At 41.2% G+C, this 27346-nt stretch overlaps 1 long non-coding RNA gene across 1 annotated transcript; it reads left to right on the top strand.

Moving 5' to 3' along the window:
* Positions 1-1273: 1273 nt before the first annotated feature.
* Positions 1274-27099, top strand: LOC148146119 (uncharacterized). The gene is made up of 3 exons (XR_015760731.1): positions 1274-1382; positions 6594-6812; positions 26408-27099. It is a non-coding gene; the product is annotated as an uncharacterized LOC148146119 (long non-coding RNA).
* Positions 27100-27346: the final 247 nt, after the last annotated feature.

Below are 27346 nucleotides of genomic sequence, written 5' to 3'. Positions count from 1 at the left end.
AGTTTTGAACTACAGCTCTTTGGAAATGTCAACAAATAATTCAATTAAAACTATTATTTAACCTACATCAGATGGCCTGTCAATTAAAGTGGTCCTGCACAAGGTGTCTGTTTTAACTCTAACTTGTAGCTTCATATTTTGCAGGCCAGAGAGTTGGCATTGCACCCTCAGGCATCCAATCCTTCAGTAGCAGCAGTGTGTACAAGATGCACTGCAGAAATTCACGGAAGATTCTCAGATAGCTCCTTCCAAAACCACAACCACTTCCATCTAGAAGGATAATGGCAGCAGATATTTGGGAACACCACCATCTTCAAGTTCCCCTCCAAGTCACTCAACATCCTAACTTGGAAGTACATCCTCTTCCTTCACTCTCACTGGGTCAAAATCCTGGAATTCCCTCCCTCAAGGCATTGTGGGTCAACCCACAGCAGATGGACTGCAGCGGTTCAAGAAGGCAGCTCACCACCACCTTTTCAAGGGTAACTAGGGACTGGTAATAAAGGCTGGCCCAGGCAGCGATGTCCACATCTCACAAAATTGAATTACAAAAACTGCATTTTATTAAGTAAAGAACTTCTCCTTGTTCAGACTCACAAATTGTTATCCCTCTCCCACTGTAAACCAAATAGGCCCCTAGACCAATCAAGGAAAGCAATAGTGAAGGCATCCTTCTACAACACCACAGTGTCATTCTTAATGGAGGTGAAAATAAAAGATGGCAATTGTTAACTTACTTGCATTTACTTGAAAATTATTTGCAAAGCTAATTTTGCTATTTGAAAGTCTGACACTCTAAAATGTTTAATTTGACCAAAAGAAATGTTTACAGTGAACTCAATTTTGTGTCAGTTACAGATCATTTCAATAAATGTTACTAACAGACAATAACAAACGGTGACCACTCTTTTTCAGCAGAATTAATTAGCTGAACATAATTAAGTGTGATGCCCCTTAGTGACTTCATCCATTATCATTTAAAATACTTAAACAAAGCAGTGAGGATAGCCTCACTGAAATGTGCTATGATCTTAAAATCAAGAGTTGTGAATTATTACAATTAGTTTTGGTTATTGTAACTGTGACTATTTATACCGAATGAAGACCAAATTTCAACAAGCATGTTGCTAACTTGGCATCCAGCTCTATTTTAATAAGGCTGAATAAATAACAAACAGATGTTTAACAGCATTTAAAAATCTCTGTTCTAGATTGATCTACTGAGGTTTAATGGACATTGCAGATGCACAAGGATTAATAAATTATTTTTACTGGACCATATGCTATGAAGCCTGCACCTAGATATCAAACGGATCACACCAAAGGACACAATGGGCTGAATCCTACATTTTGTTTGTGACTAAGTGTCAGTTTCATAGCAGGTGAGTAAGAAGACAGCATGGTAGGTGGATAGGGTCCTGGGTGGGTAATGTGGCAGCAGAAGGATGTGGCAGGTGGGGAGGATAAAATGCTCCCTCTAATTTTGACCAACACTGTGTGGATTTCCAAGGTCCGTGTGTGGCATCGATCTCTGGAGCCAGAAGTCAATACATCCGCATAGTAAAAGAGTGCACAAACCCTCCAGGGAGTGGCAGCACAGCTGGAGCAGGTGACTGGCTGAAGGTAGACTGGGACAGAGTCAGGCGATGTCAGGTATGTTTACTAAGAGGAGAGGGAATGGGAATGGGTCAGCAGTAGAGTTGGGTCAGGGAGTTTAGGAAACAGAGTTCAGATTGACTTGGGAATGAGCATACCTGGAGGATTGGGTGGACAGAGATTGGGTGGAGAGTTGATAGTAAATTAGGGGAGTGGTGTATCACCTCCATGGGGTGGGTTAGGTGGGGCAGATGGTGGTGGGTACAAATCGTCAGCGGTAAATCAGGCAGCTCAGTTTGATTGTTACTCAGGAGTTAGAGCAGGCTTGAATCCCTCTATTGTTTCCTGCATAACTAAAAAGCTTAGTCAGTCGGAACCAACCAGTGTCTCTGCTTCCAACTCAGAGTTGGCTCGCAGCCTTGATGCCAAGTATCTCCATGAATTTGACCCTATCACCTGTTCCCTAACCACCTTTGATACCTTGTATATAACTTCAGCTTCCTCGGCCTCACCATTATTGGCTGTGCCTTCAGCCACCCAGGCTCATGGAATTCACTCCTTCTCCCTCAGTGTCTCTTACCCCATTAAGGTGATCATTACAACCAGCATCGTTGATTGGTTCAATTGTCTTTGGCTCAGTGTCAGTTTTGATCTGACTACATGAAATGCCTTGAGAGGTTTTGATTAGATTAGATTAGATTACTTTACAGTGTGGAAACAGGCCCTTCGGCCCAACAAGTCCACACCGACCCGCCGAAGCGCAACCCACCCATACCCCTACATTTACCCCTTACCTAACACTACGGACAATTTAACATGGCCAATTCACCTGACCTGCACATCTTTGGACTGTGGGAGGAAACCGGAGCACCCGGAGGAAACCCACGCAGACACGGGGAGAATGTGCAAACTCCACACAGTCAGTCGCCGGAGGCGGGAATTGAACCCGGGTCTCTGGCGCTGCGAGGCAGCAGTGCTAACCACTGTGCCACCGTGCCACCCACCGTGCCGTTTTGCTCTGGTTTCTGATGCAAGCAGAAAATGTGGAGCTGAATTCCTTGAAAACTGAACGTAGAAGACTTCAAAATCATTATTTTTATCCACACAAGTGGAGGCTAGTCCATTAATGTATCACAGAAATATTCTGCCTGTGGCGCAAACATTTATGTCTCCTTTATAAAAGGAAGGCACTTTCAAACCAGAGTTGTTGACTTTCTCCCATGTTAGCAGCAATTCAGTACTTCCCCCAGGTAATATCCTCGAGATCTTCACTTTTTAATAGATGCAAATTATTCTTGAAGTCACATGAGAAATTGTGTTGGCAGAGTCATTTTTGCTTCTGCTCAATGAGACTTGTATTTTCAATGCTGTGATCAATCAATATGAGAAACCATTTAAAAGAAAATGCATTAAGGTTGATGGGCACAAAGATTTATTTTAACATTCAAGTGGGAAATGTAAAAAAGACATCAAGAGTAATTTTTATTGTCCTTGTTTTATTTTGGTTTCAAAGCAAGAAACATTAAAAGCAGAATTTAGTCAGCAGCATATGTGTTTCTCTCAGTACTTGTTCCTGTTATGGTGGAAAGCTGAAGCCTTCTGCAACTGACCAGAGTGACCAGGTCATCCCCAGCGTTCAGTGCCTGACCAGCAGACCGCACCTCTGAAAGGAAGTCCAGGCGATACAATGACTCCAATCCTGTGCTGTTTTCTGTGACCATAGGGAACTGCAGCCATAGGTTCACTCCTGGCTAGAGTCAAAAAAACTGCAGATGTTGGAATCCCAAGGTAGACAAGCAGGAGGCTGGAAGAACTCAGCAAGCCAGGCAGCATTAAGAGGTGGAGAAGTCAACGCTTCAGGTGTAACCCTTCTTCAGGACTGGGGGTGGGTGTCAGAGGAGCTGCAGATAAATGGAGGAAAGTTTTGGGTGGGGAGAGGGACAGAGTGGTAAGGCAGGGAGAGACGAACACGGGTAGAGGGTATGACCTGGTTGGTCGATGGGAGGAATGAATCTGGTTGGTAGCTGGAAAGAACTGTCTATCAGAGGAATGGAAGGGGGAGGGTGGGTCTGGGGATGGAGTCGGGGAATGGGAAGAGAGGTTATTTGAAATTAGAGAATTTAATGTTGAATCCTCCGGGCTGTAGGCTGCCCAGGCGAAAGATGGGATGTTGATCCTCCAATGTGCAGTATGATTCGCTGTGGCAACGGAGGAGACCAAAGATGGTCATGATGGAAAGGGAATGGGAAGGGGAATTAAAATGGACGGTGACTGGGAGGTCTGATCGGCCCCAGCGGGCCTGGCTGAGAAGCTCGGAGAATCATGCCCTGAGTTTATGTTTGGTCTCCCCAATGTAGAGAAAATCACATCGGGAGCATAGATGCAGTAAACAGCGCTCCCGATGTGGTCTTCTCTACATCGGGGAGACCAAACGTAAACCCAGGGCATATTTCGCTGAGCATCTCAGCTGGGTCCACAATGGGCCAACCTGACCTCCCAGTCACCACCCATTTTAATTCCCCTTCCCACTCCCTTTCTGAAATGACCATCTTTGGCCTCCTCCATTGCCACAGCAAATCAGACTGCACATTGGAGGAACAATATCCCATCTTCTGCCTGGGCAGCCTAGAGCCCAGAGTACTCAACATTGAACTCTCCAATTTCAAATAAGCTCCCTGCCCGACTCCCCCGACTCCTTCCCAGCTCCAACCCCGCCCTTCCATTCCTCTGATTGGCTCTTCCTTACAGCTACCAACCAAATTCATTCCTCCCATCGACCAACCAGGTCGCAGACGCTACTTGTGTTCACCTATCCCCACCTCACCGTGCTGCCCCTCTCCCCACGCAAAACCCGCCCCGACTCCCCCACCCCCTTTAACTACAGCTCACCTGTAGAAGGGTTAGACCTGAAACGTTAACTTCTCCACCTCCTGAAGCTGCCTGGTTTGCTGTGTTCTTCCAGCCTCCTGCCTGTCTATCACAGGTTCATTCCTAGCCAGACCAGACAAGTGGAAATCCGCAGAGGGTTGTCAGGCCTGTCATTGCTTTCCTGTCCAGCTATTTTAACAGGTCCATCTCTGGACAGTAAATCTTTTGAGATACTTTGAATGGGAGGGGTCGACCAGAATTTTCCATCAAAATCTTAAAACTTTCCAAATTAACCTACCCATGGAATCACAGTGCACAAAGATTTTTCAGGAGTACATATCAGGAAGAGGGATCTAATGTCCAACCTGAAACAAAAATGAAAAGGGAGGTCAGGAATGCATCCGTCCTCCTACCTCTTTGTTTTTGTTCAGGTTGGGGAAACCCCCCCCAGAAACTTAGGGCAGCACAGGTCAATCACATAACAGGTCTCTGCTCTTTCTCCTCTTCACTGCTCGTGGTAAACACCTAACACCCATCAGCCAGCTTTCAATACAGTTTTAATGCACAAGTACCAGACAAGAGCTATGTTATGGTGATATAAGGCACACAGCTCTAGCACAGAGAGATTGGCATTGTTGCGTTATTTCTCACAGTTAGTACATCAATATAGCTTCAAGAGATACAGCGTATCAGAATACCTTTAAGAGATAGTGTATGTCAGCATATCTTTAAGATCCATGCTCATTATATCATCATTATGTTATAATGGGGACCTCAAGATATTTTGGGCTCATACTCGATCTAAACCAGGCTAACATAAAGCATGGCACACTGATGAAAACATACTTATCTTTGTAAACAAATAGACTCACACTAGCCCAGACACTTCTGTGTCAGTGAATATAATGTTTGTATATTACAATGAGCTGTAATAAATTACTGTTACATCTTTCAATACCATGTTATGAACGTTCTAGTTTTTTGTGATATGAGGGGACAATGTAAGCATTGGCTCATCAGATAAAGATACTCAGCTAGAGACACATCACGCACATTGAGTACAAACCTCATCCTAATGAGAATGTTATTACAAGGTCACAGAAATATCACTGCGCTGATTTCCCTGCAGCAACAGTCCATTTCCGATGGAGAAAGTTTCTGTTCACAATGATGTCTGGTCAGCTGAGACCACAAATAATTTTAAACATTTCCAATACCTTAGCTGGTAGCATTCCCCCATCTTCTGCTGGGGTTTACTCGCAGGCCTTTGTCCCTGTGTGCCCTCTACTGGCCCAGCCTCTCAACTGGTCACCCGTGATACGATCACACAAGCAGGTTGTCCTGACACCTGAGAATTGTTAAAAACAGCAAGATTCTGCCATATAAGTTAATCTTTATAATCATTATGTCTTTCACTGACTGGGTGGCTTCTTAAGGAGCTAGCAGAGGTTTCATGGGGTGAATGGCCTCCTTCTATGATGTTAATAACTTAATGGTTCTGAAATAATGAATATTTGTTCTAAAGCAATCCTCCTGAAATACAATGCAGTAACTATGTTGCGTTATCTCCAACACTGACTATTTTATGGTAAGTAAGGATTACAGCAGCAATTAAAGATTCCTTATAAATCCTATCATACTTCCCTAGAGGATAACTGAAAAGGTTACATTATATTGCTTGACTATGTGCCAGAACTTTATTATCCCATATTAATACTCTTATGAAATTACCAATGTTTTATTTGGCACATGGATTTACCTACTATTATTTCCAAGCAGAATTGTGTTTTAGTATTAAAATATGTATTCCTTCAAAAATATTAGAAATTTATTTCTGCACACATACTTAATGGAAAGAGACTAACAATTCAACATTTTTTGGGACCTTTAACAGTTCAAGTACCAGAATTATCAAAAACAAAGATTCCACTCAACTCTGTTGAAAATCCACTTTCTTTGCAAGACCGGGTGTGGGGGAGGGGAATGTTCCTCATTGTTGCCGCAACTGTGCTGAATACAAATCGCAAAATTCACAAAATGTCAGACAAGAAATTGAAAATAATACTTGTTTACTGTCTGAAAAAGCTTTGATTATAAGGTTTTTAAAATATGTGTTTTTCACATTAAAGGTTGTTCTTGAATATGCAGAGAACCTGAATTTTTGATATTTTTCATCAGCCCATTAGGACAGAGTGACACAATTCTGCAGCATGTTAGTCTTGTGAGAAACAGAACTCACTCACAAATCAGCCTGAGACAAAGCCTTGGAAACAAGAACAATTTATTACAGCCTTGCAAGTAGCAGACCCCTCTGCAATCAAGCAAAAATGCACGTGAAAACAAAGCATGTAAGCATTCTTATTCAGTTTGCAAGTTGCAGAATCACTCCTCCCTTTTCCCATCCTATCATAAGCTGATTACCTCACGGTTTTTTTCTCTAGTTATTTTCTTATCTGGCCATTCTGCTGTCCTTGTATGTCTGCATTCTTTGTTTCTTGTTTGTTACAGCTTGTTCTTTTATCCAGTTTCTCTTATCATACTATAAGCTTTATTGTGAAATGCCCCTACTGCTTCTTTTGTGGTCAACTACAACACTTTAAAGTTATTTCTTAGTTTAAAACTATTTCTTAAGCAAAAACCTCTATATTCGTTAAAATCTTAGCCTTAAGTATGCTGCAAGAATCCCGTGACCATTTGTGTAATGTTCCCCTTCCCCTCCCCCCACAACACCCCCTCCCCCACCTGCAGAAACTACATTTCTAACCTCCCGCAGTCTTGAACGTGGACCTTCTGCCTCAGAGGTAGGGGCACTATCACAGTACCGCAAGACACCCCCAATAGCAATCTGGAACAACTGGAACTTGAACTTAGACTAGCTAGCCTAGAGATCAAGACACTACCACTGCACCATACGTGTTTGGTCAGACTTGGGTTTTTCACTGAGGGCAATAATAACAATCAGACAGGGATCAGTTCCACTCAGGGAGCTATTTCAAAAATCAGGCAGGTTAACACCTTAATTATTGGTGTGCCTCTTTAGGTTTGTGCAGTCAGTCTGGGGTAGAATCTTCCCAGCTTCTGAAAGATATGAGCATGTAGTGATTGTAACAAGATCAGCCAGGTGGACCTCATAGAACATGCGTTCCCTGATTGGAGCATTAACCTGTCCAATCAGGGAGCCCTGGCTGACAGATAAGAACAGGAGTGTCAGACATCCTGTTCACTCTGACAGCTGGTTCTGAGGGAGCTGGATCAGTGTCAAAGACTCTCCATGTGTAAATTAAAGGTGGCTTGGTGATGGGATAACTCTGTGGAGTTATTTCAAGGCATTGAGGAGAAAGTTGGGAAACTCAGGTAAGTTTAGCAATTTGGAGATTCTTGATGTTGCAAGCAACAAGTGTCATTCTCCCAGGCAAGTGTTGAGCAGCAAGACAAAACTCTTGCTAGGGAGCAGTGAGAGGCCTATTTCATCCATCTCAATATCTAATCTCACTTCATGAATATTTGATTTCCCAGTATCCTGCCTGCTGGATAGAAACTGGGCGGTGACAACTCCTGATAGGAAAGTCTGAGCAGGTACGTGCTGACTCCAGCTCGCTGCTGGTTCCTCTGGGCTTCCACCTTAAACAGCATTCACCAACCTTACAGGGTATACTCCATGAGCAGCAATGCCCGTCTCCACAGACATTGGCATCGGACACATACCAGCTTCACCATAAGATTGAGTCGTACCTTCCCTTATTTACAATACGCTCCTTCACTCCACTTACAACGTGGTTCTGTACTTCAATGCTGCACTTTGAAGCACAGCAGCACTTTGCAGTGCAATACCACCACCAGGCCATTAGAATCCCCGTAGCACAGAGAGAGGCCATTCAGTCTGTATCAACCCTCCAAAGATTATCCCACCCAAATCCACTCTCCCACCCTATTCCTGTAAACCTGCATTTTCAATGGTCAATCCATCTATCCTGGACATCTTTGGACTGTGAGAGGAAACTGGAGCACCTGGCGGAAACCCACATAAACATGGGGAGAATGTGCAAGCTCCACACAGACAGTCGCCCAAAGCTGGAATAGAACCTGCTGCAAGGCAGCAGTGCTAAGCAATATGACACCATGCTGTCCCCAAAACATTAAGTGCGCAGTGACAGGAATCATGGATTAGACCACGGTGTATCTCTGGGTCCTTCACTTGTTTTCTTAATGCTCAGTCATTTTGCAAGGATTTCGACACCCACAGCATCACAATCTTGTCTTACCTTGCCTAGGTGCACTTTACCTTTTCATCCAAAGCATAAAATATCCCAGTATTTTGACTTGTCTTTTAGTGCAGACCCAAATCCAGGCAGCTTGTCCTCATTATCAGCTGTTATCAGTCAAGGGGGTGGACATGTTGTTTTACAGCACTGTGCTACGTCAAGCTCATATTTACACCACATGACAATAATGTACATAGAAAACAGATTAAATCTGCTCAACTAAAATAGTCATATTTCAAAGTGTAAAGATGATATTTCTCTGTCAAGTCGAGAGAGATAATCTTCAGTCGGGGGTCCTGGCACAATAATTCACTATCATTCCAGGGGTGTGGACACAGTCAGTCGGACACTTGGGGTGGTCAGGATTAGAGAATCTAGGTTACTACAGTCTAGGACGTGAGCATAGTAAGCCCTGTGGCTCTAGTGCAACCAGCTCGCCAAATATAAATACAAATTATTGCTCAGTTGTGTTTTGTGGCAGATATTTTACAGGTGTACACAACTCAGATAAAAGAAGTCAAAGAAAAAGGAATGATCTAAGTGCATCAGTTTGGAAGAAAATGGGAAACAGAACCCTGTCTATAAAATTCTTCATATTTCCCTGAAGACAGGCAACCACATGAGATCATGGGATTAATACAATAAAGTTAATTGGTGGAAAGAGAAAAGCTCTCAATTTATTTAATTCAAATTATCCCCAACTAACTCTGTTGAATTTATCAACACAATTGCACTTTGTGGGAAATAATATATTATTTAGTGTTTTCACTCTCTTTGAGTCAAATTATGGACAATTGTGATAATCTGGGAGACCACATGGTCGTTTAAAACCATTACCTGGCCAGAACAGTTTGTTCTGAAATGCTTACATTTTAAAGAATGATAACATTTTAAATTGAAACATGTTGCCACATACGTCATCCCTTTGACTGGCATTTATGATGGTCGTAAAAATGATGGTGACATATTTTCCACGCAATTATTGACATTTATCATCTTGTAAAAATGTGCTTGTTGCCAACTTTTCAAACAGCTGTTTTTGATAATGATTTCAACTTTATATCACTTGAAACAACTGTCAACCTAATTTCAGCTCATCAGGACAGTCCGTATTGTTGTGCTCCTTCTCAAAATTGCTGTTTTAGTTTTCTGCATTCTGTCACCAACTTAACATGTGTCCCCAAAAGTACCAGACGTAAAGACACTGCAATTGAAAAATGTGGTGCTGGAAAAACACAGCAGGCCAGGCAGCATCCGAGGAGCAGGAGAATCGACGTTTTGGGCATAAGCACTTCTTCAGGAATCAATTTCCTGAAGAAGGGCTTATGCCTGAAACGTCGATTCTCCTGCTCCTCGGATGCTGCCTGGCCTGCGTGTTTTTCCAGCACCACATTTTTCATCTCTGGTACTCCAGCATCCGCAGTCCTCACTTTCTCCTAAAGACACTGCACTAAGACAAATATAATGGTTGGCATAGATGCAGAGAAATGCAAACTATATCAAATAAATCCAGAGAGATATTACACATCTTTGCACACCAAACATCATAGCTACAAAATTGTTTCTAGAACACTTTGCACAGTTATAAACATAGGGCAAAAAGCAATTCCAGTCACTGGGCCACCATGGAATTAGAGTCAAAAAGGGTGGCACTAGAAAAGAACAGCATGTCAGGCAGCATCTGAGGAGCAGGAGAGTTGACGTTTCAGGCATAAGCCCACCTGATGAAGGACTTATGCCCGAAACATCAACTCTCCTGTTCCTTAGATGCTGCCTGACCTGCTGTGCTGTTCCAACACCACCCTTTTCGACTCAGACTTTCCAGCATCTGCAGTCGTCACTTTCTCCACAATGGAATTATAGTCAACTTGAGCATTTTGTCTTATTTTTTGTATTTTTGATTGTGAACTAAAATGGAAAGGGGACTGTTCTAAAACCAAAGGGCTATGGAAGAAATCATTGCAGGTTTCTGGAATGCATTGTGTGTGGTGTTTACATTTCTGCTTTGTTCAAACATTGTGGGGAGATGTTTATAGATGGCAAGGCACCAAACCGTGATTTGGATGACAATAGGTAGCTGATTGGTGTGTGCAATAATGACCAGTCATGTATGCCAAAGTTCATCCAACTTGACAAAAACTCTCTGATGATTCCTGGGTAGCTAACCAGCTCATGGGTATGAACAAGAGAGGGAGAAGGCTTCAGACAACTGGGAGGGTATGTTATGTGTATCTCCCTCTCTGCCCTTTGTCTCATGAGAAGAGGTTAAGAACCACAGGCTGAGAACAGAAAGTCTTAGCAAGGACAAGGGTAATGTAAGTAAACCCTGTAGACTGGTGCCACTGAACTGACACACCCAGTTATTTTTCTCCCCCAACCTATAAAACCAATGTTTTTCTGTTTGTCTGTTTCTGTACTTGTGTGTAGAATGTTTAAAAAACAGCATTTTAACTAGTAGAGCCATATGTGTTCGTTTATTTGTGATTAGAACTTATTTATTTTTAATAAACATTTGTTGTTAAGTACAGGGATTTGGTCAGTGTTTTCTGTTAACTTGATTCCAACAGAGATATAAATCAGAGACTTTGTGTTCTTTGATTAGATCATTAACTTTTGTGGTGACCCTGGGTGGAGCAGAGCTGTAGAATCAGCTTGCCTTCTCTTGTGGGTCACACTGTCGAGAAGAGCTATGAGATTGAGGGAAATCTGGAGAAATGTGAGCGTTGCAGAAACAGGAATGAAGCTGATCTTAGAGATGGAAAATATAAAGTATTGCTTAAAATTACATCATAGAGGAAGGACAAGAGTTAAAATTACCTAAAAGTGAATGGATCAGGAATTTCTTTTTTCTGTACGTTAGTGAGCATTTGGAATTGACTTCCAGGTAGACTGGTTGAGGCACTAAATCCTGGAAACTTTTGAGAACAACTTGAATGTGTGCTGAGGGAAAGCCTTTAAGAAAGCATCTTATCTGTCATAATAATACAAAGAGTTTTTCCACCTGGAACTATTTGGATTGGTCAGTTTAAGTGTTGTTTCTGTTAGTTTAAGACTTACCCCTTTATGCCAGGTGCTTCTTGAATGGATCAAAAATCATTACATTCAGAACACTTGTTACCTTAATACAAGGTTAGAATAAGTTGTACATCTATTAGCCTTACTTGGTGAGCAGAGAATGGGTTTTGTTATTAGTGCCATTTAAATGGGATGGAGGTAAGTATAGAAGTGAAGTTTTCCCTTAGCGAGGTAAGAAACATAACAAACGTGCACAAAATATTCTTTTCAGCAAGAGTTTGGGAAATAGTAGACGGGTAAGCTCACAGGGATACAGTCACAGGAGGTTCTCTGCCCTGTATTTTACAGAATTGTCTCTTCTTGTACTGTTTGTCCTGCATCCCATGCAACCTCTCCCCAGGAAACCTTTCATCCCTTATTTTTAGGCAGCGACACGGGAAATTGCTGTGTGTCCCCTCTTGATGCTGCCTTTGCTTCTTTGGTTTTTTTTAAGCATTTGCACTGGACACCAGCTGTGGGTCATGGGGGGAGAACGAATGTGGGTGGTGGGACTGCAAGCAATGGCAGCTAAGTAGCATTGTAACTTGGATAGAGTGAAGGGTTTATGAGATGCTGTATAAAGTGGATCCATATCAATAGCATGACAAGGAGGGCGGATACATCATAGGAAGGAAGCCAAGAATTGAAGATATGGAATGAGGGTTAAGGATGCTTTGAGAAGAAGGTCGACAATGGAATGGGAATGATATCAGAGGGATAAAAGGAATGGATATTACCTAGAAGGGAACTGTGAGGGACAGAATGAATGGTGAGCAACAAAGATACTGTCTCACTGCAAATGTTTTGCAGGCCTCGGCTAAGATTTACATTCTTCTTACCTTCCAGCAGTCCTGCACTTTAGAACAAATAATTCCCTGTTAACAGTCTGTGATTACTTCATCAAGTAACCTTCCTTGCAGTGCCACTAATGTCTGGCTACTGTGTCTCATGTTTCTATAATTTCCAACAGTACAACTGAGTCAGCTAGGTACAGTCTTTGGCCAATATAACAGTGGCAAAGTACCTGTCAATAATTATTTGTCCAATTCCCACTACCAAACCAGTTAGGTTGCACATAAATCAATAATACATTGACAATACAGCTAACCGTTAAGAGTTTTTTTTAACATTTGCCTTCACACTGTGCAAATTCTGAGGTTTATGGTTATTCAACATAGAAGCATTCATAATGTAAAAACATTACAAATAGAAACATGTCATTCATCTCTTTGAGTCCACTCCACCATTCAATGAGATCCTGTCTGAACCTCTGCTTCAACATGATTTTACTGCAATATCTCTGCATTTCTTGCTCATTTGGATTTCCTTAGTCTTTCATGCTATGAGCCGAGAGCTGGAAAATGGGATTAGTGTAGGCAAATCTTTGTTGACCAGCACTGACATGACAAGCCAAAAGGCCTCCTTCTGTGCTGTAAATGTCTATGAGTCTATGCTGTTTCTCATATGTAGAAGTGTGTGGATCTCAATCAACCCCTTCTGGGGCAACAAGTTCCAAAGTTTGCTCACCCACAGAGAAAAGACATTTCCCCTTGTTTCATGTCTGAAAGGTCCACCCTTACTCTGACGGTCTGTCCTTAGTTTGAGGCATGTCAGCCAGGGGAAAGGTTCTTCCTGCATCTATCCACTACAGTCGATAAGTCAATGTTTCGGGCATAAGCCCTTCATCAGAAATGTCCGTAATGTCGACTATCCTGCTCCTTGGATACTGCCTGACCTGCTGTGCTTCTCCAGTGCCACCCTTGTCGACTCTGATTCTCCAGTACACTCTCTATCCACTAGATCCTGGTAAGAATTTTGTATGTTTGAAAGATTACTTATTTCAGGGAATAAAGAGCCAATAACTTCCAGTGACTCATAAACAAGGACAACTAAGGCTCTTTGGAGTTCAACATTTCCCAGTCTCTCACCACTTATAGAATACTCCATTTCTTAAAATGAAAAATCCAAATTTTCCTACCAAAATAGATAGCCTCATATTTCTCCACATTGTATTCCATTTGCCAAATGTTTACCCGTTCCCCTAAACTCTCCAAATACCCTGAGAAGCCTCTTTGCAACCTTCTCATAACTCACTTTCCCACCTGAATAAAACTAAAGTCCTGTGGATGCTGGAAGCCTAATAGAAAAGCAGAAAGTTCTTGAGAAACTCAGCAGGTCTGGTTGCACATTAGTCTCTGATTGACCTCTATGCAGTTTGTTAACTGATTGAGCATTAATCCCTGGACTGGTTGAACTGGACCTGCAGTGCTTATTATGGTCCATTCCCTGGACTGCAGAGGTATGGAAGCCCTCTCCCAGGATATCCCACGCAGTCAACTGACCAGGTCCAAGCCCCTCAATTGATATCAGATGATGCCCTTCATTACTGTGCCGCCGGTACTCCCTGTCTGAAGGCAGTCTCCCTTAACTTGACTGAAGCCTGTACTTCCCTTTGGCTTTGAGACTTTGATGAAATGATTAGGAAGAGAAATGGAATGTTGATGTCTGTTGCACAGGGAATGGATTGTAAGAGTATAGAAGTTTTACTGTTGACATATGGGATCATGATGAGTCTGTACAATTGTGCTGTGTACAATTTTGTCTTCCTTATTTGAAAAAATATAGAAGCCCTGCGCTAGAAGCTGTTCAGAGAAGGTTCACATGACTGATTCCTGGGAAGGTTGAACCTGGACCCATTGGACTTTCGAAAAATGAGTAGTTGCCTATTAAATGTGATTGTGAGAGTAGCTGACAAGCTGGATTCTGAGAAGATGGTTCCCTTCATTGGGTTAAAAAAGTCTTGCTTTGAAAACTAAGGTATGGAGAGATACTTTTTTCTCAGAGAGTCATTAGGCTGTGGAATTGTCTTCACTGGAATTTATTCTGGGCTGAGTGTGACACACTTTCCTTCACCAAGGAAATCAAGGAGGCTATGGTGAGTGGGGGGGGAGGGGGGAGGCAGCTGGGAAGAGGGAAATTAATACCACACCCAAATCAGCCATGATATTATTGAATGACAGAGCAAACACAAAGGGCTTAAAGGTCTCCTCTTACTCCTAAGTCCTCTGTTTTGATGCACAAAGTGGAACAGTGGTTCAGTGGTTAGCACTGCTGCCTCACAGTGCCAGGGACCTGGGTTCGATTCCTACCTTGGGTGACTGTCTGTGTGGAGTTTGTACGTTCTCCCCGTGTCTGTGTACGTTTCTTCTGGGTGCTTCGGTTTCCTCCCACAGTCCAAAGATGTACAGGTTAGGTGAATTAGCCATGCTAAATTGCCCATCGTGTCCAGTGATGTGTAAGTTAGGTGCATTAGGCTGGAATAAATGTAGAGTTATAGGGTAGGGGAATGGGTCTGGGTGGGTTACTCTTCAGAGGGTTAGTGTGGACTTGTTGGGCCAAAGGGCCTGTTTCCATACTGTAAGGATTTTAATCTAATCAAACGCCCTAAAGAAAAAGCAAGAATGATGTTCCAAAACCTCCTGCTTCAGGTTTCTGATTCTTTGCATGATACTGGACCAAATTCACAAACTCAGTCCCACCCCTCAAGTAGATGATTTCAAGAGCGGCAGACATGAGACCAGGGTGGAGACTAAAATAATTTATCACCTTATTTCAATGTTCACTACAAAATATTTTGTGGTGCAAGTTCTCTGGCTATTGCTTTAGCACAGCAGCAAATGGCACAGCGGCATTTGCTGTTGTTATGGCCACAGGCGTCTCTGATGGGTAAAATTCTTCTTCCCCATTGAAATATTTTAGCCCAGGGCATTTCAGGTGTGATCTACCAGACTGCATGCACATTCAGTTTCTTGCCAGTCTTCAAGCTTTAAATATTGCACATGTTTTAAGTGAATACAGTTGACTGCATTTATCCAACTGACTTCAATAAATTCTGTTCTGTTTCATTTTTGCTTTCTTCCTTTAGCTGGCAGAGTGGCAGAAACAAGCTCAAAACCCTTCACAGTGGTTGAGCTGTCTCTGAGTAAGCTCATAAATTGAATGCTCCATCTTTACTCTTCCAATTTCTAAATGGATTTAATAACATCATTGCTTGATATTATTTCTTTACACATAAATTCATTTCGCAAACTCTGTTCTCAGCAATTTGATTGTTAAATTGTTGTCTAACATAAAAATGTAGCTAGTTACAAATATCACAATTAAGCACATTGCCTGAACTCCAGAGCAGCAAAGCATTCATAATGCAAGTTAAAAATGTTCAGCGAAACTTAAGGAATATAGAAATAAATGCACAGATGCCAACATCAACATTTGCAACGGAGCCCCACAATGGAGATTCCTCTAAGCTAATTAAATATTAAAAACAGATGGAAATGTGTGTAAATTAATAACATGTTCTTTGTACCTTAACACACAGAACACTAAATTTAAAAGAAATTGAATGGAGAGAATAATGAATGGCCGTTTTAATTGCCAAAACATTATCATCAAATGTTAGATATTGTCATTACTCTGAGAACTTCCTCCATTCATTGTCTGAATGCTGAGGTGAACTTATGTTCTGTGTTTACTCCTCTTCATTCAATATGTCTTTTTACTTCACAAAGTGTACACCACAAGATGCTATTAAAAATCACACAACACCAGGTTATAGTCCAACCGGTTTATTTGTTAGACTATAACTGGTGTTATTTAATTTTTAACTGTGTCCACCCCAGTCCAACACCAGCTCCTCCATATCATGACCACAAGACCCTGGCAGCTTGGTTCGAGATCACCACCCGGATCAGTGCCATCACCATGGTGCAGAGGGATGGCCAGCAGTGCCTCAAGAAGAACAATCAACTTTCCAGCTGTACCAGGGTAAATGCTATACTCCTCTGTCTGTACCTTACACTCACTGGCTCTCTGCCACTGCATCCATCTCCAACGAAGGCTCATGCTCTCCCAATCTCACTTTTGCTTCCAACATCTTCTCTTGATCTCGCTCCCCCATCTGGGACATCCTGCCCTTCTTATTACTCATGTCCTCTGCACTGTCTCCTTCCTCTCTTGAAACATCTCACCGCCTTTCGTCCACCTGCACCTGGACAAATAACCCACTTACATCTCACTCAATCCCTCCCTTTCTCTTGTTACAACAGCAAACAGCCCATAATGGGGCAGAGAAGAGCACATTCGGCTGGAGAGGTGCTAGACATTAGACTCCTCACCCTGTACAAGGAGAGAATCCTGGGTCTCGTAGGATTGCTCCTGTGGGAATGCTGAGACATTCATGCCTCACCAATCGTGCACGTCCCACTCCTCATTCCACACTAACTCTCACAGTAACCCAGCTGTCAATGTCACTCATTGCACATCATTTCAAACCACAGGCTGTGACACCTTCTGGGTTTGCTGGAGAGGCACACACACTTTCATCCCATCGCCCTAGCTATTGGTCCTCAGGACGGAAGGCTTGGTAATGGGGGCTGAGGAACCTAGTGAGCACTGCGCATGCCCCTTCCTCACAACAAAACAGTGCTGTGCCAAGAGGCATTCAACCAGAGGAGAAACACACACACAGCCCCCTCTGATATCTCCAATCAGGACACTCAACCGCCACCCTGTCTGCCCGCCTCTAACCCTTGGAAATGAGGTGCCATGATGGTTAATGAGGGGTTGGCAAATGCCAGACACCAGAGTCTGTGGATGAGGCGTGTGTGGCCATTGGATCATCCCTGCCTAGGGTTCAGTCATACGCAACATGGATTTCCTTCAGAGCAATCGACAAGCTGACTTCATCAATCTCCGCTGATTTTTGTTTCATGTTTTCTTGACATTAAGCTTATAACATAGAAAGTGGAATATTAATGAGGTGAGTTGGGCCTTTAACTTGGCATTTAACAAGCAATAATCCCCCTTAATTGCCAACTTCTCAGTTCCTAAAGAAAAACTCATCATGCTGCTTGTCAAAAGCATAAAAGATGGGATGTATTGCATCCGATGTCAAGATGGGCCTCACTGGACTTTTCATCTGGTTCTCCCATAAATCATACCATAGCCCAGATGTCAAGTGCCACTACCTCTTGTTTGTAGCAGCTTCTAGTAGTGCCTTTATCAAATGCAGGTAAGGTCCAATGTGAATACACATAGCATGTCACCTGTCCAGTAGTTCATCAAAGAAGCCGACAGAGAGATTTGATGGGAGTAATGATGTTGATTTGTTGTACATGGATTTTAAAAAGACATTTGATAATGTATCACATTACACAATTATACCTCATAGAATAAAAACGATAGTAACAACATGGATACCAAATGGTAGGAAACAGAGTTACAGTTACTGGATGTTTTACAGACTGCAGGAAAATTTACTGTGCAGTTACTCACAGGTTGATATTATGGCCCTGGCTCTTCCTAATAGTTATTAATAACCTGTAATTTTAAAATTTGCAAATACTACAAAACTTAGAAGTATTGTCACAGTAAGGAGGACAGTGCAGAACTTCGAATGATCGTAGGCAGATTGGTGAGATAGGCAGAGATGTAGCAAATGCAGAGAACTGTAAGGTAATTCATTTTGGTAGGAAAAACAACTTTAATATAAACTAAAGGATAAAATTTTAAAACATCATAAAAATAGTTCCAAGGATAAAGAACCTCAGTTATGTTAATAGATTTAAGTGATTTGGATCTGTTTCCCTTGAAATACAGAAAGGAAATTTGAGACAGGAATACAAAATCATGGGGGATTAAGACAGAGTATGTGGAAGCTTGATTCTCAATTCCAGACGACACAAATTTCAGTTGAAAAGTAGATGCTTTATTTCTGGATAGCTGGGGAGAAATTCTGTGTGACAACAGAGGAGTCTCATAGCCTTTTTGTGGTGGCACCCCTCGATAAATCTCTGCTGTATACACGTAAGCAGTATATTTTGTATAGTAATACAGAAGTCTACCAGTCACATGGCTGATTGCTATTACATTTATTAAGACAGGTAATTACAATTTTACAATGCCCACTGATTGCTGACTTCCTGTTACAAATAGTCACGATATGGAGATGCCGGTGTTGGACTGGGGTATACAAAGTTAAAAATCACACAACACCAAGGGTTATAGTCCAATAGATTTAATTGGAAGCACTAGCTTTCCGACCGCTGCTCCTTCATCAGGTGGTTGTGAGTATAAGATTGTAAGACACAGAATTTATAGCAAAAGTTTACATTATGATGTAACTGAAATTATACATTGAAAAATACCTTGATTGTTTGTTAAGTCTCTCATCTGTTAGAATGACCATGTTAGTTTCCTTCTTTCATAGGTAAATCACAAAACGTTTTTTAAAAGTTACATTCTCAAGTGAACTTTAACAATTGGTGTCAGCCCAGACAATGTATTGGGTATTAGCACCCCTCTGTGCCATAATGTTTTCCCTGATTCTAATCTAAAAAATGAATTAATAGAATCTTACACGGATTCATTATGGCCGCTCCTTCATCAGGTGACAACCACCTGTTGGACTCTAACCTGGTGTTGTGTGATTTTTAACTTTGTACACCCCAGTCTAACACCGACATCTCCAAATCAGGACTATAACCTGGTGGTTTTTAACTTTGTGACAAATAGCGAAGGGTTTCTAGGAACTGGTTATCGCATTTTTCACAATTGTATGTTAATGGATAAGGGTTTAGACAGAAGGAACTTGCTTTGTTCTTATTGTTAGTGTTCATATGCCCTTGTTACTAGGTAAGGGAAGGACGACAATGGGAACAGGAGGCAGTTAATAAGGTTCTGATCAAGGCTATCAGTCTTGTCCAGGGAGAACAAACATCTTTGCCTGAGGCTGAAAGTAAAGTCCACATGTATGGCTCCAGACCATTTTGCCAGCTTGGAATCAGTCAGACCCCCTACTGTGATCTCCAGTCTTACTCTATCAGAGGACAGACATGAAATCCATACTGCAGTGAGTCCTTTTAATAGTGGATCTTTAACCCTTGAGTTTCCAATATATCATGATAAGCAAGTAAGAATTGAACTTATTCTTTTGTGGTTCTCTAACTTTGTCAAGTAGATAGAAAAAAACTGTTCCCATTGGTGAACAAGAAGGCATAGATTTCAGCTCACTAGGCAAAGGAAGCAATGCAGACATGGAGACAAACCTTTTGAGACAGCAAGATATGAGATCTGAAATGTGCTACCTGAGAATATGATGGAGACAAGTCCAATCAAGATGTTCAGGAGAAAATTAGACTATTGTTGAAAATGATGAAGCAAGCCTGTGAGGGGAGGAATTAATCCTATTATTTAACCCGATTAATGGCCCCTTCATGAGCCAGCAGATGGTTGATAGCCCAGACTTCCTTCTGCACTGTATTTTTCCTGGCCAATATGTATCCCTCAATGAATAACAGATTATAGACATAAATAGCTGATTTGATCATTGTCACATTACTGATTTTGGAGCATTCTGCGCACAATTCTGCCGCCACAGTTTCGACAACGCAATGGTGACTACACTTCAAACAGTGACTACAAACTGTTCTCAAATGTGAGGTAGTCATGAAAAGTGTTTTTATATGCATATAGGATCCTGATTTATATTAGATAACAAGGGCAGTCTTCTGATAACCTAATTAAAATGGGCAGCAGGCAGAGTAACAATGGAAAGAGGAGGACAGATTTGGGTTAAGACGTTTGAGTGCTAGTTTAATTTTATCACTCAGTTCAAAGCTTCAGAGTACAGAGAACATGTATGAGCCAACAACAGGGTACTTTTGCATTGGCCCCAAAGTCACACATAGAAATGATCACGACAAAAACACAAGCACTGTCTGACGAACTCTCTAAATATACCCAGGCTGATTTTACTTTCTTGTTTGTGCTCAGGAGGCAATGCCAATTCTGTACCTTTGGATCCATAATACGGAGTTCATTCAGGCTACTTCAACGTGAAAAGTAAAATAATTAATAGTCAAAGGCTGAATTTTCATCTGGGGAATTTATTTAAAGGAAAATTTCCAATAAACCTGCAAAGGCTTTAATAGAAGAGGGATTTCGTTTTCTCTGCCTTGCTTGTATTCATTTGCACTGAATGGTTTACATTGTTGCCAATTGGCTGAGAGATTTATGTAAGATGTCTTTATTTAAGATTTTAATCCAATCATTAACTCATTTTTAATGCGTTACCTGCAGTAATAAAACAGTGCAAAGAGGAATGTTATGTGAATTATTTAGCTATGAGCTATTCTGGAACTGTTGCAGCTGAATGCTTTGTCTATTGCAGAGCCCTATATGAATGGATGTGTGTTCGTCTGTGAATACATTCCCAATTTAAAGATAAATGTGCAAAGGTGGTTAATCAAAATCTCAATGTAGTTGCAACTCTTCTTTGGGGAAGTGAGACTTTGTGACCATCCTCTGCAATATTAATCCAAGCCCTAATGATGATGGGAAAATTACAGGGTATGACTTTCACAATATGGCAAGCAGACCACTTTCACTTATGATGTGGCAAAGCAGTAGAGTTTGAAATGGTCACAATTTCAGCTTCAGTGCAGCATCTTCAGTGGCTATCTCTTGATTTAAGGATGATGTCAACTCAGGATTATGAATCTTTGCCACTGGTAGTCATGTGATTGTGCAGATTGATTTCTGACTCTCAGATTTTTTGGCACAAGAACAGGGCATTCCATGAGGTAGTGGGATCCAGATGCAGGATTTGCTTCCTTTTCATTCCTTCACTGCAGCCGCTCTGCCTCATCATTAAGGCATGCACACTCAGAAGTGTCATGTAGCTTGATGGACAAGTTGCGGCCAATACAGGGCCAATACTGTTCTGCTTCAAGGAGAGCTTCAGAGTGACTTTAGATTGCCCACCATATCTACTATGAAGGTGCTGTCAGTTCTGCACACGCAGCTCTGAAGTAATTAAACAAATCCCGAGTCTGGCTAAAGCACAAGCAGCAAGCAACCTTATTATCAAATACAGATATTCAGCACACAAACAAATTCCTGCAGAATTGAAAGTTTTGTAACCATTTTCCAAACATGGAGTGGTTAAATTAAAGAGACAAGCAAGAGCTGACAAAAATTCAGTTTGAAAAAGCCATCTATTGCTTTTGTGCTCTTGTTATAAATTGGTTGTCCAGACAATACTTTCTTCCTGTTGTACAAATGTATTTCTAATGCTTTTACAAAACACCAAAGAGATTTTCAAGATCCCAATGCATTTAAACCAAATTAGCACTGCACAGTGTTGAGTGCACAAGTCAGAGGAGATTAGATCAAACTTTCATTTTACCAGGTTCTGTCCCTTGTGTATAATTTGTTCCTTCAGGTGAATATTTAAAAATAGAAATATCATTCCTACAGAGATCTAAAATAATTTATGTTCAAGATTGATGTCTCAGTTCCTTAAAGGCAATAATCTAATTGATAACATAATTGTTTATTAAAGGGACTTTACATTTAAATATAAACTCACCTATTCTTTGTCCTCTGTTTTCCTGAGCTTTTCTTTACCTGCATGTTTCTAATAATTGTTGACACCCCCAGTATTAAATGGCAAAGATGGGAAATTTTCAAAGATAAATAGTGATAAGAAAAGCAACTATGAGAGGATATGAGATATTGCAGGGGAATGCAACAAGGGGAAAAGACTGAGGAGGACAGGAATGGGAGGTCAACATAGGAAATACAAAAGTTATCTAGTATTGTTAGTTAGATTAGATTACATTACAGTGTGGAAACAGGCCCTTCGGCCCAACAAGTCCACACCGACCCGCCGAAGCGAAACCCACCCATACCCCTACATTTACCCCTTACCTAACACTACGGGCAATTTAGCATGGCCAATTCACCTGACCCTGCACATCTTTGGACTGTGGGAGGAAACCGGAGCACCCGGAGGAAACCCACGCAGACACGGGGAGAACGTGCAAACTCCACATAGTCAGTCGCCTGAGGTGGGAATTGAACCCGGGTCTCAGGCGCTGTGAGGCAGCAGTGCTAACCACTATGCCACCGTGCCGCCATTCTTACCATTTCTTTGATACAGACCTGATGAGCTTTAGGTTCACTACTATGTGACTTCTCCTTGAAAATATTTGATAATATTAGATATAAAATGTGTTGCTGGAAAAGCGCAGCAGGTCAGGCAGCATCCAAGGAGCAGGAGAATCGACGTTTCGGGCATAAGCCCTTCTTCAGGATTCCTGAAGAAGGGCTTATGCCCCGAAACGTCAATTCTCCTGCTCCTTGGATGCTGCCTGACCTGCTGCACCTTTCCAGCAACACATTTTTCAGCTCTGATCTCCAGCATCTGCAGTCCTCACTTTCTCCTAATATTAGATATAGGCTACATGGCATTTTGACACCATCCTCAGCTTTATCCATTTCAGTCAAATATTCTAATCAGCTAGAATGAATAAAAATGTTTCAAGAGAATGCTGTGTACATTTCACCCTATATCTGGCAAGTCGAAAGACATAAGTTGTAAATCCTTGCAACATACTTGAGAAACATTATCTGTTGGAATAATTCCACTTCTGGTTCTTCGGCTGGTTTTAATCTGCAGAATTGGATCAAGAGACTGCCTTAAAACTACTCCCATTGCTTTCATGCTGATTGTCTCTGATTGCTAACCCTCACAGACTAGCCCAGACTTCATATTCTCCAGGGGAGGGCTTGTGTGTTAAATCTCAACTACTTCAGTTCTGATCATAAAACATAGAGTTCGTCTGATCAGTTGTACTTGAGAGATATCAATCAAGAAATCCTCAGCAACTTCACGTAACCCCTTAAGCCTCAGAGCCATTGTAGCTGGAACTTTACTGTCCCCTCGTTATTAACACCATTTGAGGTTGTGACATGTTTATTCTAAATCAGTAAAGTCAGGGTCCAACATTGCTAATTGTGCTAATTTTGTCTTGGTCAAGCTTTGCTTCTTAAAGTGTTTTTTTATCAGAATTTAAATTACTACTTTACATTACATAAGATTACTTTTTCAACAATCCTTATTTTACATAGATACATCCATAGTGATTGTCATATCATTGCCTATTAGCTTGATTACCCATATAAAACTAAGGCCATGAGCTCTTGTTAATTCTGATGTTGGTAATCTCATATTCTGACAGTGTGTCTATTTGAGACTATACCACGTACCCCTTAAGTCGTACGAACATACAAGTTAGGAATAGAACATTTGTGCCCTCGAGCCAACTTTGCAATTTATTAAGAGCATGGCTGATCAGAATGTGACCTCAGGTTTACATTCTTGTCTCCCCAAACAAACTTTAACTCAGTTTTCAATCAAGTATCTCTTTCACTCAGCTTCAAAAATATACAATAACTCTGCCAACCCATGTTTTCTGAGGAAGGAAAGAAAATGATTTTCAACTCTGACTTAGGCAAGACACCCTTAATTTTTAAACTGTGTTCTCTAGTTCTAGTCTCTCCTATATGGAGAAGCATTGTCTCCATATCCACCCTGTGAAATTCTCTCAGGTCCATATACTGTTGTGGTTTGACTTGACTAACCACCTGAAGACTCAAGCACAGGTAACCAGAGTCAGTCTTAAACATTCTTAAAATAAAACTGGAAAAAAATCCATAAATTTGCATCTCTTGTGGTCACATGCTCTATTTCTAACTTGATCAATTTACAACCATATGTTTATCAGATGTCTCTTATTTCCCACAGTACATACATCAGGCTTATTGTTGTCCACCCAAGGCCTTCCCTTATCCTGCTGACTGTGCAAGCCTAGGCTGCATCCTTGTTTCTATCATCACGCCTTGGCCTGGTAATTTACTACTCTGTCTAGAGTACACCTGCTAATCTTCTATTCTACTTTCTTCTGCTTAATTTTTACTTTACTAAATTCACTTCTAACTCATTTTAAACCTCTTACATTTAAGCCTTTCATATTGTTTCAATAAGATCACCAATCATTCTTTTATAATCCAATAGATACAGGTCCAACCTTTCCTCATAACATCACATCTTAATTCTAAGAATTAGTGGGGTGAATCTTCTCTGAATGATTTGATTTAGATGTAGGCCTCAGTTAATGAGCATAAGAACCTTCTGTTGGTGCTGGGTTATTACAGAGACATTCATCAATATCCTGAGTATTGTGGAACATTCACTCTTATTTTCTGTCAAGACAATGGTAAGGCTAACAGTGATTGCCAGAGCAGTTCAATGCAAACATTCTAAAATTGCTCTTCAATTTATACCATTCCCCACTATTTGCTTTATGAAATAGTAGGAAAGCAACTAAACAGGAAATTTCAACACTGTGAGGTGGAGAATGGAACACAGGGCCTTGGCAGATCATTACTATATTTGATGCCCAACCACAGAAAATTCTGTTTCAATGTAATTTTAAACTTCTTCAGAGATCGTTTTTAGTATGTATTTTCATTTCACCAAATGCATAATTCGGTATTGATATCCTTTTAAATTCTTAAATTCTTATTTTTCTTTTATCACTCTCCACTCAACTAGCACTTCCTCTGTTGTTGGGATTCTCCTTGGTTGCTCCAACATCTCTCTTTGGTCCCTTTCTCTATTTGATATTTCAACACATTTAAATCCCTGCAGTAACACGTTCCATAAAATCAATTGGACATTTTTCTCAAATGCACGTGCAACCATCAATAATACACAATTCAGCTCTACAAAGGCAAAGCATGTTGGAAACACAGTCACTTCAAACTTTGGTCCACCTTTGAATGTAGCCTTAAAAAGAACAGTCATGCTCAAATAAGTGGGGGGCCTTGGAGCGGTTCAGTCAACTTTGCTGCTTTTACTGCCACCTTGACAAGATTTCACAGGTTGGGACTTCCATGGTCTGTATGGTACTTGATAAATTTACTAAGCAGTGTGGGCTGCCATTTTGTATTGTCCATACATTGTTATTAATATGAATATATCACACTAAGTCTGACTATTGTACCTTTAGACTGAAGCAATAAAGTAGCAACATTCAATTCCCTGACTGTATTTAACATATACTCTGAAGTATGTCATATTTACAAACCATCCCTTCCCTGGCACAGGAAGGAAAGTCACAAGTGGGGATGGGTTTCAGGATTGCATTGTGCTTACTAGTATTGAGATCCTACAGCCTTCAGTAGAGGTGAATCCAGTGAAAGGGTCAAATAATTTTCAAAAATAACGCTCTGAAAACCATGTTGGCAATGAGTGTCTGAATACCTGGCGCTATAAAACAATTATGTGGGCTATTTTGTTAATATAAATATATATATTTATATATATATATATATATATATATATATGTATATGTATTTCAGCCTCTGCTGAAATATATTAGTGACTATTTATCATGCTTAATGTGCATAACTCATTTCAAAACACCAGCTTCAATGCCATCAGCAGTATTATTTAATATTAAAGATTGGACAAATCATTGTTCAATAGTGACCCTGGTGATTTCTTAGTTTCTAATCAAAACTCATCAGTTAGTCATGAATTTACGTAGTGTGCAATGCAATAACTTTCTTGGTAATTAACTGACAAAGAACAATAAACGTAAACTTCTTTTGACATTTTAAATATAACGCTAATGTCTATCAAAACAGAAGACTTCATAACAGTGTAAATCTGTTTTAACCACAATTTTAACCAAGTGGTAATTTTAATTCTGATTCAGTGCTTTAATCAGCAAAGAAGAAGATGGTTGTGGTTGTCGGAGGTCAGTCATGTCAACTCCAGGACATCTCTGCAGCAGTTCCTCAGCGGGGCACTGTCCTCGGCCCAAACGTTTTCGGATGCATCATCAATTATCTTCCCTCCATCATCAGGTCATAAGTAGGGCTATTCGCTGATGACTGCACAATGTGCAGCACTATTCATGACTCCTCTGATATTGAAGCACTCCATGTACAAATGCAGCAAGACCCAGACAATATGTAGGTTTGGGCTGACACTGATAAGATTTTTCATGCCACGTAAGTGCCAGACAATGACCATCTCCAATAAGAGACAGTCTAACTATTGTCCTTTGAGATTCAATGGCATCACCATGACTGGATTCCATACAAACAGCATCTTGGAGATTAGCATTGACCAGAAGCTGAACTGGACTAGACATATACTATGGCTACAAAAACAAGTCAAAGACTAGTAATCCTGCAGTGAGTCATTCACCTCCTGACTCCACCTGGCTATCATTTATAAGGTATAAGTCAGGAATGTGATGGAATACTCCTCAGTAGCCTGGATGAATGCAACTCCAATAAGACATTGCAGTGGCTCAGTGGTTAACACTGCTACCTCACAGTGCTAGGGACCCGGGTTCAATTCCACCCTCAGGGGATTGCATATTCTCCCCATGTCTGCATGGGTTTCCTCTGGGAGGTCTGGTTTCCTCCCACAGTCCAGGGATGTGCAGGCTAGGTGGATTAGCCATGGGAAATGTAGGGTTATAGGGTAGGTCTGGGTGGGATGATCTTCGGAGAGCCATTATGGACATGTTGGGCCAAATGGCCTGTTTCCACACTGTAGGAATTCTATGATTCTAACACTCAAAAAGCTTGACACCATCTAGAACAAAGCAGCCCACTTGCTAGGCATCACATCCACAAATATA

The sequence above is a fragment of the Chiloscyllium plagiosum genome, unplaced genomic scaffold (genome assembly GCF_037043375.1).
Source record: "Chiloscyllium plagiosum isolate Xiang-an unplaced genomic scaffold, Cpla_swu_hap1 HiC_scaffold_21, whole genome shotgun sequence".
NCBI classification, from domain to species: domain Eukaryota; kingdom Metazoa; phylum Chordata; class Chondrichthyes; order Orectolobiformes; family Hemiscylliidae; genus Chiloscyllium; species Chiloscyllium plagiosum.
This window is presented reverse-complemented; position numbering and strand designations above follow the sequence as displayed.